We start from the raw sequence: 12,964 nt of genomic DNA, 5'->3' as shown, positions 1-12,964 counted from the left end.
CTTATTTTTCAAGATGAATTTCATGATTGCTTTTTCTATTTCTATGTGGAACATTATTGGATTTTGATTGGAATTGCATTAAGTGTGTATAGTGATTTTGGTAGTATGATCATTTTGACAATATTAATTCTGCCTATCCAAGAAAAAGGTCTTTTTAAATTTCTTTCTTTAGTGTTCTGTAGTTTTCATCGTAGAGGTCTTTCACCTCTTTCATTAGGTTGATTCCCAAGTTTTTTTTTTTTGAGGCTATTTAGCATAATATTCTCAAGTTCCGTCTACTTACTAGCAAATGCCATTATTTTATTCTTATTTAAGTCTAAATAATATTCTGTTGTGTATATGTTCCACAATTTCTTTAGCCATTCATCTGTTGAAGGGTAGGTTTCACAGTTTAGCTATTGTGAATTGATCTGCTATAAACATTGATGTGGCTGTGTCAGTATAGTATGCTGATTTTAAGTACTTTTTGCACCATTTGGCAATTCTACCAGTAAAGTATGAGTGTACCTTTTCTCCCACATCCTCACCAACATTTATTGCTTGTATTCTTGATAATTGCCAGTCAGACAGGAGTGAGATGGAGTCTCAGTGTACTTTTGATTTACATTCTAGATCCATTTTTTCCAAACCCTTATTTTTTTCTAGAACTTTTCATAATCCTTATTCACCTTACTTGTTTTGAATTCCTGCTTTACTCTTCCTAGAAAATAGACTCTGAAAGAAAGATCCTTATAGCTCTTCCTAACTTGCTAAGCCAAATGTTTAGAATATGAAAGATTCTCAGTCAACAAAGACTGAAGTAAGCTGTGAAGTGTTTAAGAGACATAATAATATTGGAAAACTCTGTTGACATACGAAGAATATATGTCTCAGGTTAATACTAGTGTAAAAGAAAGACAGATTATAATTTCCTGTCCTTAGCATGAAACCAGCTAACCAACCAATCAACAAATTTTTACCAGAAATACTGGTTTTGCATGAAAGCCAAATGGATTATTCATTCTATCTTTAATTTCCATGAGATTCTGCTGCCCTTATTGTTCTAGTTTTATTTCTGTAGTAATCTCTTTCTCTTCAGCTAAATTGGATGAGTGTCTCTGTCAAATAACATACTAGAAATGCCTTATATGATTTATGTGTTGCTCCCATATTGTCTTGTGCCTCAATATCTGTGATATAAAACTCCACTCCTCAGATAATAGGCATATTTTTATTAGTATTAGACTGGGAAGAAGTAAAAATTTTCTAGTGTGTGAAAAGACCTACCTAAGTCCGTTAGTTCAAAATCAATTCAGACTGTGTTGGTTATTTTGTGTGCAACCTGGCAACATCAGAATATTTCCTGATGGTAATTTATATCACAATCATAAAACTACATGTACAAGATGGGTCTTGATCATCAGCAAGAGGAAGCAATTTAATAAAATATGAAAAGCTTTTTGGCTAAACTGAGCAGTAGTCTCAACTGAATTATTTTCAACTGACAGCCAGTTACAGTTATGAGGATTACACCCTGAGAAATTAGGAGGTTTATCATCTTGGAGATTACCTGTCCTCTCAGTGGCCACACAGTGCCTGAAGATTACTCCATTCAGATACTACAGATTCAAATTTCACAGTTGTATACTATAAATAAAATATTTTATCAAGTGCACTACATGCTAATGAAATTCTTAGCATTAACTATACTGAGAGCTAAATATCCCACTCATACAATATTAAAGGAATTTTTAGAGTTACATAAACTGGAAAAGTTTGCCATGAAATTATTTCTTATGGATGTTTGGAAGATTTGTGAGACATATAATTTGCATGTAATTGTAGAGGGTAACCTTTGAGTAAGTAGTCCATGTAAATAAAGATTATTAGTACTTTTATTTTTAATACTTACAGGCCTGTTATAAATAACTAGAAAAATGTTTTCTAGTGAATGATTTTATCTTTGGAGACCTAGTGCAATATGAAGAAATGGTTGACAGGCTGTTGGCAATCTTGAGTCCAGTTAGGTACAGATATGGTATTTATAACTTGGGAAAATGAGATTTCTTTCTCATATATGGGATGTCTTTTACCTTTGGCAGGAAAAGCAACATTGTGCTTATCATGTCCCATAAAAATACATCGAAATATTTCCACTGGTATTCTGTGATGTTAGCATGGATAACTCTAATATTTCTCAGATTGTTTTTTTTGTTGTTGTTGTTCACTTGGGTCCCATACATATTGTCCCTGGCTTTCTTAAAAACTTATTTTGAAATAATCTTCACCTCCATGATTTTTTACTCCCCAAATTCCTATCCTCAGAGGAATAATTTTTCTCTATTTTTTTTTTGGTTTTACTTTTGGTACTGGGTATTGAACTTGCCAGTGAGCTATATCCCCAGAATTATTTTATTATTTTTTGAGACAGGTACTCATTAAGTTGCTGAGAGTCTCACAAAGTGGCTGAGGCTGGCTTAGAATTTGAATTTTCCTATCTCAGCTATCCTGGGATTATAGGTATAAACCATCAGCCCAGCTGTTTGTTTAGTATTAAAAGAAATACAATATTAAAAATGGAATTATTCTACAGATATGAAAAAAAACTTATAGTACAAGTATCAGAATAAAAATAAATAGCAATATCTTCCACCCTAAATATCAAACACACAAAACCACCTTTGGCCAAATGATATGTTATACTAGGAAATGTTAGAGGAACAGTTTTATAAGGGGTTGGAGGGAAGGAGGCTGACATAGTATTTTTGATGGTTCATAGCATATGTAACACAGCCTTGGCTGATTTCAAGTTGGCAACATGATGCCATTAACATGAAGTTGGAAGAAATGTGTATTAATGAACCATTTAGTCTTTCCATCATATAAATGTAATGATAGCAAATAATTTTGAGGTCCTATGTTATTGACAGGATGCTTGAGTCCCCCAGATCTCATATGTTCAATATGCTTTAAGTTCCATACACAGTGTAATACTATTTGGAAGGGGCACCTTTGGGAGATGATTATATTTGGACGAGGTCCTGAGAGTGGCACACTTATGATGGAACTAGTGTCCTTAAAAGAGGAGAAGGGAGAGCAAAGCACTTTCCCCACCATTCTCTCTCTCTCTCTCTCTCTCTCTCTCTCTCTCTCTCTCTCTCTCTCTCTCTCTCATACAAACTCTCTCTCAAATGAGAACTCAGTGAAAAGGTGGTTTACATAAGCTAGAAAGAGAGCCCACACCATGAATCAAATCAATCAACACTTTGATCTTGGACTTCTCAGGCTCAATCACCATGAGAAAGAAATGCCCGTTACTTTAGCCATCCAGATATCTATGGTGATCTGTTTTAGCAACTTGAGCAGTTTAGTACAACATAGATAATTGTAAAGTATTTCAGATTATTAGGAAGTAATGAATTTTGAACTCATTACACCTTTTCTTCTCCTTCTTCCTTTTTCATAATAACTTAATTGAGATGTTTATATATTCTGTCCAGTTAATCTCACCCAGGCCTACCCAGTTCAAAAACCATGGATAGATTAATGATTTTAAAATCTGAATTCTAACCTTAATCTCCAAACTCAAAACTCTGTCCACATGTCATGAACATGTGTTCTTTTTATTTGAATATTTAATAGGCATTTTCAAAACATTTCAAAACTCTTTCCCATAAGAAATTCTGCCCCACTTAAACATTCTATATTTTGTCTCTTAGTTCATGATCATACAAGGTTGTGAGCTACTAAAACTGAACATCTAGGAACTTCTTTCATTTTTCTTTCCCTCACCTCAAAGATCCTAGAAACATACATTCTATTTCAAAGTATTTCCCAATCCATTCATTTATCCTCATATTACCAAAGTTATCCAATTTCTTGATCAGGACTTATGCATACTTCTTCTTTTGCTGGCCCACTCCTTGTCTTCCTAAAATCTATGTTCCAAAAATTCAAACGCTTGAAGTAATACCTAATACTTATCAAGTATTAAGTGTCAGATACTATTTTAAAGTAATTTAAATTTTAAACTCATTGAATTCTTACAATAAAACTATGGAATAGATTATCATCATCATCATCATCATCATCTAAATGAATAAACATAAGGCCTGAAAGTTTGAAATTCATTGTCCCATGTCACAGAGCAGATAGACACCTAATACACAAGTTTAGGATTCAATATGAAGTTGCCTGTACCTGAGCATGAACTGATATGCAATATTTATCACTATGAAAATAAGACCACCTCAGTTCTCTAGTGGTCAGCACTCTCATTTTTTTTTTAGTGTAGATCAAATTGAAAATTTTTTATACTTGCTTTCAATGTTATAAATATAAGTTCCCTGATTATCTGTCTTTACTAATTCCTTAAGTCTGTTGTAATGAATTAACCCAAACTGGGTGTTTTAAAATAACAGACCAATTTCTCTAACAGTTATGGCAACCAAAATCCAAAGCCAGTGAATCGATAGGTCTGCACTGATCTCTCTAATGACTCTAGGGGAAGATCCATTTTGAAGTTTATTTCCTTGGTTTGTGGCCCCTCATTCCACTATTTGTCTCTGTATTAATATTTTCTTCTCATTCTTTGTGTTTTCTCCTGTTGGTTTCTTTCTGTCTTCATAAGGACACTTGTCATTGGATTTACATTCTACCTGGATGATTCACTATGATCTCATCTCAGCATTCATTCATTGTATCTGTAAAGATGGTAGTATACACAAGTTAGGTAATATTCACAGATTTCAGGGCTTTGGACATAGATATGTCTTTTGGGCCACCATTTGACCTATTACCCCTTCCAACTTAACTTTGCACACTTAAACTTCTCCACCATTAGGATTCAGACACACTGGCTTTCTTTCCATTTCTGGAAGAAAGTGAAGACTACTCTAAGATCTTTGCACTATCCATACCTATTTAGGATAATCATTCCCAGAAAATTAAAGTCTAGCTGATTCTCATTATCCCTCAGAAAGACTTCATTTCCTATGAAATCAGAAGTCACCACCTTCTCACACTCTAGTGTACTACTTTATTTAAATTCTCTACAAATCATTTACCTTGTATGTTGATTGGTAATTATTTGTTCATTCATTCATTTAAAAAGAAATCATTGTCTGTCACCCTCAAAAACAAAATTATAAAATTGTGACCTTGAACATTTTTTTAAGTTTGCTTCCCAGAATATTAAAATTATAATGCTTGAATGAATAAGTAAAAACATTAATAAATTAATGAATTTTTATTTGTACATGGAAAGGTGGAATTGTATTCTTCTTTTATGAAGTAAACTAGCAGTATAATATCTAGCTATTATATTAATATGGGGCAGAAGTTTTCTGCATTGCTGAGTTGTTTGAAGGAGGCTTCTCTTTGTGATGGCACAGGTAACTGAGAAAATTGTTAACTCTCTACATCAAAGCAAATCTTGATGGAAAAATTAATGCAAGGGAGCAATTTAAAGTTTGCCTCTTCCATTGTTCATCTTTCCCAGATGTACAGGAGAAAATCAGAGCTAATAATATGAGATTTAATCATGAGGGCAGAGAAGAAATGTTCATGATCCAGTTAAGTCATTATATACTACTTATGTGTGAATTAAATGTCATTTACTTTAAGCAGAAATTTTCATAACTGCTCTGATTCTAGAGTCTGTATCACAAAGCCTCATTTCCATTCCCTATCGTAAATCTGGGACAGCTGCATGAAAGTCCCAGGGAAACCAAGAATATACACCTTCCTCACAGTGCCTTGTACAGTCAATAATCCAAAGCAATGTGTTCATTCTATCCAAATAGCTAACAAGGGAGATCATCCATAAGCATATGGCTTAGCCTAAAAGAACTGTATTATCAGTTTTCTAGGAATTACCTCCCTTATCCAACCAAAGAAGTCTTAACCAGGTCTAGCATTGGAGGTGGGCTTAAGAAGGATGATGTGCCGCAGTCTGGCTGGGCACAATTCAGGAGCCACTTGTCAAAAGAAACGAACTTTATTTTTAGAACCACACAGGCCAAACAAAACAGCTCCTCAGGAAAAACCCTCAGAGCCCAACTGCCACCACCGGCTTCCCACAAGCCTCTCCCTCAACCACAAGCCTCACCACCTCCCACAATCCTCCTGCTCTTGAGGCCGATTGGCTGGGTCGCGTGGGTGGAGCCAAAAAAGTCCCCCAATGAGCAGCTCCGTGGTCTGAAAGGGCAGGGAAACAGCCCAATGAGCATCACCACAGAGGAGCCAATCAGCTAGATGTTGCTGGGGCCGCTGTGAGCCAATCATTAGCCAGCAGCTGGAAGTTTGCTGGCAGCTGGAAGTTTGCTGGGGCCCCTTCGGCTGTGGCTCTCAACAATGATGGGAGCTACTAATTATAAAAGCCATGAAATTTATATTTGACCACTATTTTTTGAGCAGAAAGGCAATGCTGGCCTGTTAATGGTAGCTTTCACATTTGTGAGTGCAAGACTGTGGACACATACTTATGCTCCCCAAGATTTTCATGGAAACACTAAGAAGTGCAGAAGAATCAACAAAATGAATATGATATGACAGCCTTGGCAACCAAATCACATTCTTGCTAAGTAGATGTGAACCTTAATAGAGAAAACCCAAGAAGGTGAGAAGACCAATGTAAAATTTTGACAAAATCAGTGACAGTGTCAAGAAATTAACCAACTATGACTATTCAGATTTTTTTGGCTCATTTTTGGAACTGGTTATGAGTTGAGAAAATCAAAGGTAAAGGGCTTTTGACCATATAAAGAAAAATTTTTAAGGAAACAAAAACTAAAATTTCCAAAGACATTTGATAGAATGCAAGCGAATAAACTGCTAAAATAAAAACACTACTATTTGCTATAATTTGGATCTGGAATTTCGTCCCAAAGCCCATGTGTTTAAAGCTTGTTCCTCAGCTGAATGCTATTGTTAAGTGCTAAAGTCTCTAGGGGTGGGTTTGAGGTCACTGGGTGCATGCCCTTGAAGGAGACTGTGGTACCCTGCTCTCTTTGCTTCATTGTTTTGCTTCTTGACCACAAGGTGAATGGCTTGGCTCCACTATGCACTTTTCCCAGGATGTGCTGCCTCTCCACAGGTCCAAACAATAATGGGCTGTAACTTAAACTGTGAGCCAAGATGCACCCTTTCTCTTTATAGGCTAATATTCTCAATTATTTGTTACAGTAATAGAAAACTGACTAATACACTATTTTAGGGAAAGGGCAAAGTGTTAAATAAGGGACTCTAGAATCACATTGGAGTTGAAACAGAGCTGGATCTTCTGAGCATCTAAAGAGAATACTGATGACTGGCTCCACATCAGCACACTGCTATTCCAGGGGGCTAAGTCACTCAGGAACCACAGGAAGAGGCTTTTGAAATATGGATAAGCTGCAAAGTGTGTCAAGTGGAGTGATAGATACAGAGTTTCTGTATTTGAAGCTTCAACACTTTGGAACCTTGCTGACCCTGGATGGACAGACCCTCCCAAGTTAGCCAATTTCTGGAAGTAGAAAAAGGCTCACTTGTAAGCCTGATTTTCATAATGTATCAACCAACCAATCTGAAGTCCATACCTCCAATCACCCCCTTAATGGAGCTCTCATTTTATGCTCCTGCCATACTCATCCAAGGGCCAGGTACCAGATTACTAGAGGTAGGCCCTATGCCTGGAGCTTGTCAAGTTATTCAAATTGGCAATCCTAAACCTGCTTACTCTGCCTTACTCATTTGCTTCCATGAAGCTCCAAATAAGACTCTTAGTTGCATTACCCTTCACTCTATTTTTCCCTTTATATTACCTGTAACTCTCCTTGGTGCTTCTCTGTGGGATATTTTGTTCACCTTCTTGGAAGGAACTGTGACTAACAAAATATCTTTTCAGTGGCTGTCATCCCTAATCTGTTAATTTCACCTGAATAATAACAAAGTCTACATTTTTAATAGTAGAAGACATCCTATTTATGCATAATTTTTGCTATGCATTGTGTTTGTATTTAAATTGTTGTGTGCTATGAATCCACTGTTATTGAGCCCTTTCCTAAAATGTATTTTTTGAAGTCTTCAACCCACTTGTAACAATTTAAGGAATCTTGGCCTTTCAGAGATACTTAGGTCACCAGGGTAATATTCTCATGAATAAGATTATGTTCTTACAAAAGAGACACCGTGGAGCTCCCTCACTCTCTTCCCATACCTGAAATTAAAAAGAGATTCTCTACGAGAACTCAACTATGTGGGCACCCTATATACTCCAGAACAGTAAGGAATAAATTTCTGTTGCTTATAGACCACCCAAATTATGGTACTTTTTATAGCAGCCCAAACTGTTTAATATAATATGGGTAGATTGCCCCTTCATGATTTGATGTTATGAACATATTTGGATGCCTTAGACTGGATTGGAATGAATTATATTTCTCATTAAAATTAATAATGGAATTTTTCCAGAATAAGAATGTTTTCTATTTAAGAGGCAGGATTTTAGTAATAAATAATAATTATTAAACAAAAACAAAAATAAGAAAAAAATAAAAACAATAACAAAAAACCCAGAAATAAAACATTTCTTAATATTAAAAATGTTCTGGTCATTCACTTAGTATTGTGGCTCAGTGGTAAAGCATTCGCCTAGCACGTGTGAGGCCTTGGGTTAGATCTTCAGCACCACATAAAAATAAATAAACAAAGTAATGGTATTGTGTACAAAAAAATTATAAATAAATAAATAAATAAATGAATAAATAAATAAACAAAATACTAAGTGCCAGAACAGACCAAAGCAAGGTCTAACAAGGCATAAATGCTTTTTACAGTAGTACATTTAATTTAATTCAGTACCTTGAAGATAAAGAAAGAAAAAAAAAGAGTGAGAGAAAGAAAGAAAGACAATGTATAAATACCTGAATGTGTCATAATGAAAAAAATTTTTTGCTTTCCATCTTAGCAATGTCCATGACTATCAGGTAGGAACTCTAGCAATTTTCATTTGAGTCCTAGAGAAGGTTGTGATCTCTTGTGGAGGCTCTATCAATTCAGTGCTGTTAGAAAAGTAGCAAGCATTTACTCAGGGCATACTGACATAGGATAATACAAAACCAAATGAAGACATCATAATCCAATTTGAGAGCTTAAGCAGAAAAAGTTAAAAATAAAAAAAATTACATAATATTAGATATAATCAATAGTCATTGGAGAAACTACTTTTATGAGTTTAAATTGTGAATTTTGAATAAGTGATAAAATGGGCAAACCTCAAAATCTCTTTACATTTTCAAAATTTGTACAGATCTTCAGCCAGGAAGAATTCCCTGTTCGAGTCTTTTGCTGCTTATGAAATATTTATGTGAAAAAAATTTAAAAAATATTTCCATATGAAGAACTTAGTAACACAACTTGTCCTTTTTTTTTTTTTTTTTTTTTTTTGTAGTCGTCATATATTGACTGTAAGTAATCAGTTTCCTCAGCTTTAAGAAAATGCCAATATCCACAGAATGGCTAGGATGCCAAATGATTTTAGATTTGGTATTCAAATATCTTAAATATGCATTGAAAATATAGGAATCTTGTTAAGGTCAGAACCAATGATATACTGGAACATTCCAACATCAGAGCAATCACTCTAATAGAATGAATTTGGCCTTAGTTCAAAGTTAGGTTCTTCTACTCCATGAAACTTTAAGCAAAAATGTTCTAGGTAATTTCACCTTAATAACACTAATTTGAAGTAGTACCACAGTAAAAACAACAACACTAACACCATTACTTATTGAATATTTGCCCTATCCAGGTATTGTTTTTAAGATTATTGATATTCATGCAATTCTCAAAAATTCCTAGAAGATAAGTCGTGCTATTATCCTCATTTTATAGAAGAGAAAAACAAAGTCACAGATATTTAAATAATTGGCTTGGAAAACTATTTGTGTATTAGATCTTAATATATTTTTGAATTGGGAGAACTATTTGTATATTAGGTTGTAGCTTTTAAAAATGTTGATAATACATTGAAGTGTTAAACCTATTATAAATATTTATGAGAGGGTTTGGTAAGTTATTATTACTGTTGAGAAATGCATTCCAATCCATGAAAGTAGCCTCTCTGCCTCTTTTTGTCTTCCTTCTTTCCAGACTGCCTCCTTCTTTACTTTCATCCTTTCTCTTCAATTTTCCCCTCCCCTTTTTTTCTCTCTCTGTCCTTTTATCTCTCCCTCCTTTCCCTTCATCTTTTCTCATGCCATCTTTCTTTTTGTTCCTTTGGTCAAATTGTCACCTCATTAAGTACTTCTTTAGGGTCAAATGCTGTGATGGGGCATGACAGGTATGCTATCTATCTTAGTAGAACTCATGGGCTTGTGGCAGGGAGTGAAGGGAAGTGTTAGAAAATAATTAATTAGCAAGGTGTCACAAAATAGGACAGAGCTATAGTAACAAAAACAGCATATACTGGCACCAAAATAGGCATGAAGATTAATTGGATAGAATAGAAGACAGAGATAAACCCACATAGATGCAGTTATCTGATACTATACAAAGGTGCCAAAAACATTCATTGGAAAAAATATAGTCTTTTTAACAAATGGTGCTAGGGAAATTGGAAATCTATAAGTAGAAGAATGAAACTTGACCTCTATCTCTCACCTTGCAGAAAAGTCAAGTCAAAGACGAAGGAATTAGACAAGAACCCCTACCCTTGCTAGAAGAAAATGTAGGCCAAACACTCTAACAGGTTGGCTTAGAATCTGACTTCCTTAACAAGATTGCTAAGGCACAAGAAGTAAAATAAAAATCAGTAAGATGACATGAAATTAAAAAGCTTCTGCACAACAAAGGAAACAATAACTTAAAGAGAGGGCCGACAGAACGGGAGAAAAGTATTGCTACCAGCTCTTTAGTTAGGGCATTGATATCCAGAATATATAAAGAACTAAAAAAAAATTATACAGCCAGGCACAGTGGTATACTCCTATAATCCCAGTGGCTTGGAGGCTGATGAAGGAGGAAGGTGAGTTCAAAATCAACCTCAGCAATTTAGAGAAGTTCTAAGACCCTGTTTCTAAATTATATATATATATATATATATATATATATATATATATATATATATATATATATGGCTGCAGATGTGGTTCAGTGGTCAAGTGGTCCTGTTTTCCATCCAAAGTATTTAAAAAAACACCTGCAATTAATAAATGGGCAAAAGATTAGCAGACACTTCTTAAAAGAAGAAGTACAACTAACCAACAAACGTGGAAAATGTTTAACATATCTAGTAATCGGGGAAATGCAAATTAAATTACACTGAGATTTAATCTCATTCTAGTCAGAATGGAAATTATAGAGAATGCAAATAAAAATGCTGGTGGGAATATGGGGAAAAAGGTGCACTCACACATTACTGATGGGACTGCAAATTATTACAACCACTTTGGAAAGCAGTATGGAAATTTCTCAAAAAAACTAGAAATGGAACCACCATATGACCCAGCTAGCTCACTCCTCCATATATATTCACAGGATTTAAAATAAGCTTACTACAGTGATTTAGCTACATCAGCATTTGTAGCGGCCACGGCTAAGCTATGGAATCAATCTATGTGCCCTCCAAGAGATGAATGGATAAAGAAATATTACACACACACACACACACACACACACACACACACACACACACTAAAGTATTACTAGCCATAAAGAAGAATGAAATTATGTCATTTTCAGGCAAATGGATGAAAATGGAGACTCTCTTCCTAAGTGAAATAAGCCAGACTCAGAAAGTCAAAGGTCAAATGTTTTTTCTTTCTGATATGTGGAAGATAGTTTAAAATAAGGAAGGAAAAAAGAGAGAGAGAAAGAGAAAGAAAAAGGGGGGATTACATAAAAAAAGACTGGTAGGCTAGATGAAATGGACTGAGGGAGAGGAAGAAGGGTTGGGATAAGGGAAGAAAGAAGAATGAATCAAACCAAATTTTCTATGCACATGCATTTATATGCTATAGTAAATCTCACCATAGTGTATATCCACAAGACAATAACCAAAAAGAAAAGATAATATAAAAGTAAATGATCAATATAGTAGAGGGAAAGTAATAGGGAAAGGGAGAAAGGGATGGAAAGGGGAAATATTGGGAACTGAATTTGAGTAAATTATTGTCCATGCTTTTTCAATTTTGTCAGAATGAATCCTATTATGTATAACCAAAAAAAAACAATAACTAAAAAAATCTTAAAAAGGAGCATAGAAAACAACATATAAAAAAATAAAAACAAGAACAACAAAATAACCCAATCACAAAAACAAAACAAAAATCCAAAAATCAAATATAGGAATGTATTTAAGAGCTTACAGCTAGGGTCTGACCTGTGCTAGTGTCCAGATAAGATTATCTTCTCAGGTTAAAATATCATTACACTTGGCTTAATTAATTTTACTGATTTCTGTTTGAGATTAAATTTTCATGTTAGAATACTAAATATGACTTTAAAACAGTCATTTCCATAAAACATTAGACTTACCTAGGGTAAGATCCCTTTTTAAATTTATATTAAAATTAAAACTGTCTTAAAAGAACTCTAACTGTACTTTTCAGAAAGTATCATTATTTTTGTGACCAATTTTCCTTTCAGAAATTCACTTCTAAAGAATCAATGAAGAAACAATACTTGATTTGCAAAAAACCACCTTTAGAAATAAATCCTTTTAGAAATATATCCTGTTGCATAATTCAAAAATACTTCAGAATTTGGCTTTGAACATCAAAACTATGATACATAAAATAATTGTCATTGTGCTGTTGTGTGAGTCATAGACATTAGTGTGATTGGAAAAACTGAAGGACAAGTGAATTTCCTCAGCACAGCAATAAGTTGTGTTCATTATGTACTTAGCTTATCTTCTCTGAATAATAATACCCTTGGGGCAAGTGAATTGGTTGGTCAAGTTGAAGTAAAATTGTCTCAAATGAATGTATTTTATGTTATTATA

The sequence above is a fragment of the Spermophilus citellus genome (genome assembly GCF_964194105.1).
Source record: "Spermophilus citellus genome assembly, chromosome: 1".
NCBI lineage: Eukaryota > Metazoa > Chordata > Mammalia > Rodentia > Sciuridae > Spermophilus > Spermophilus citellus.
This window is presented reverse-complemented; position numbering follows the sequence as displayed.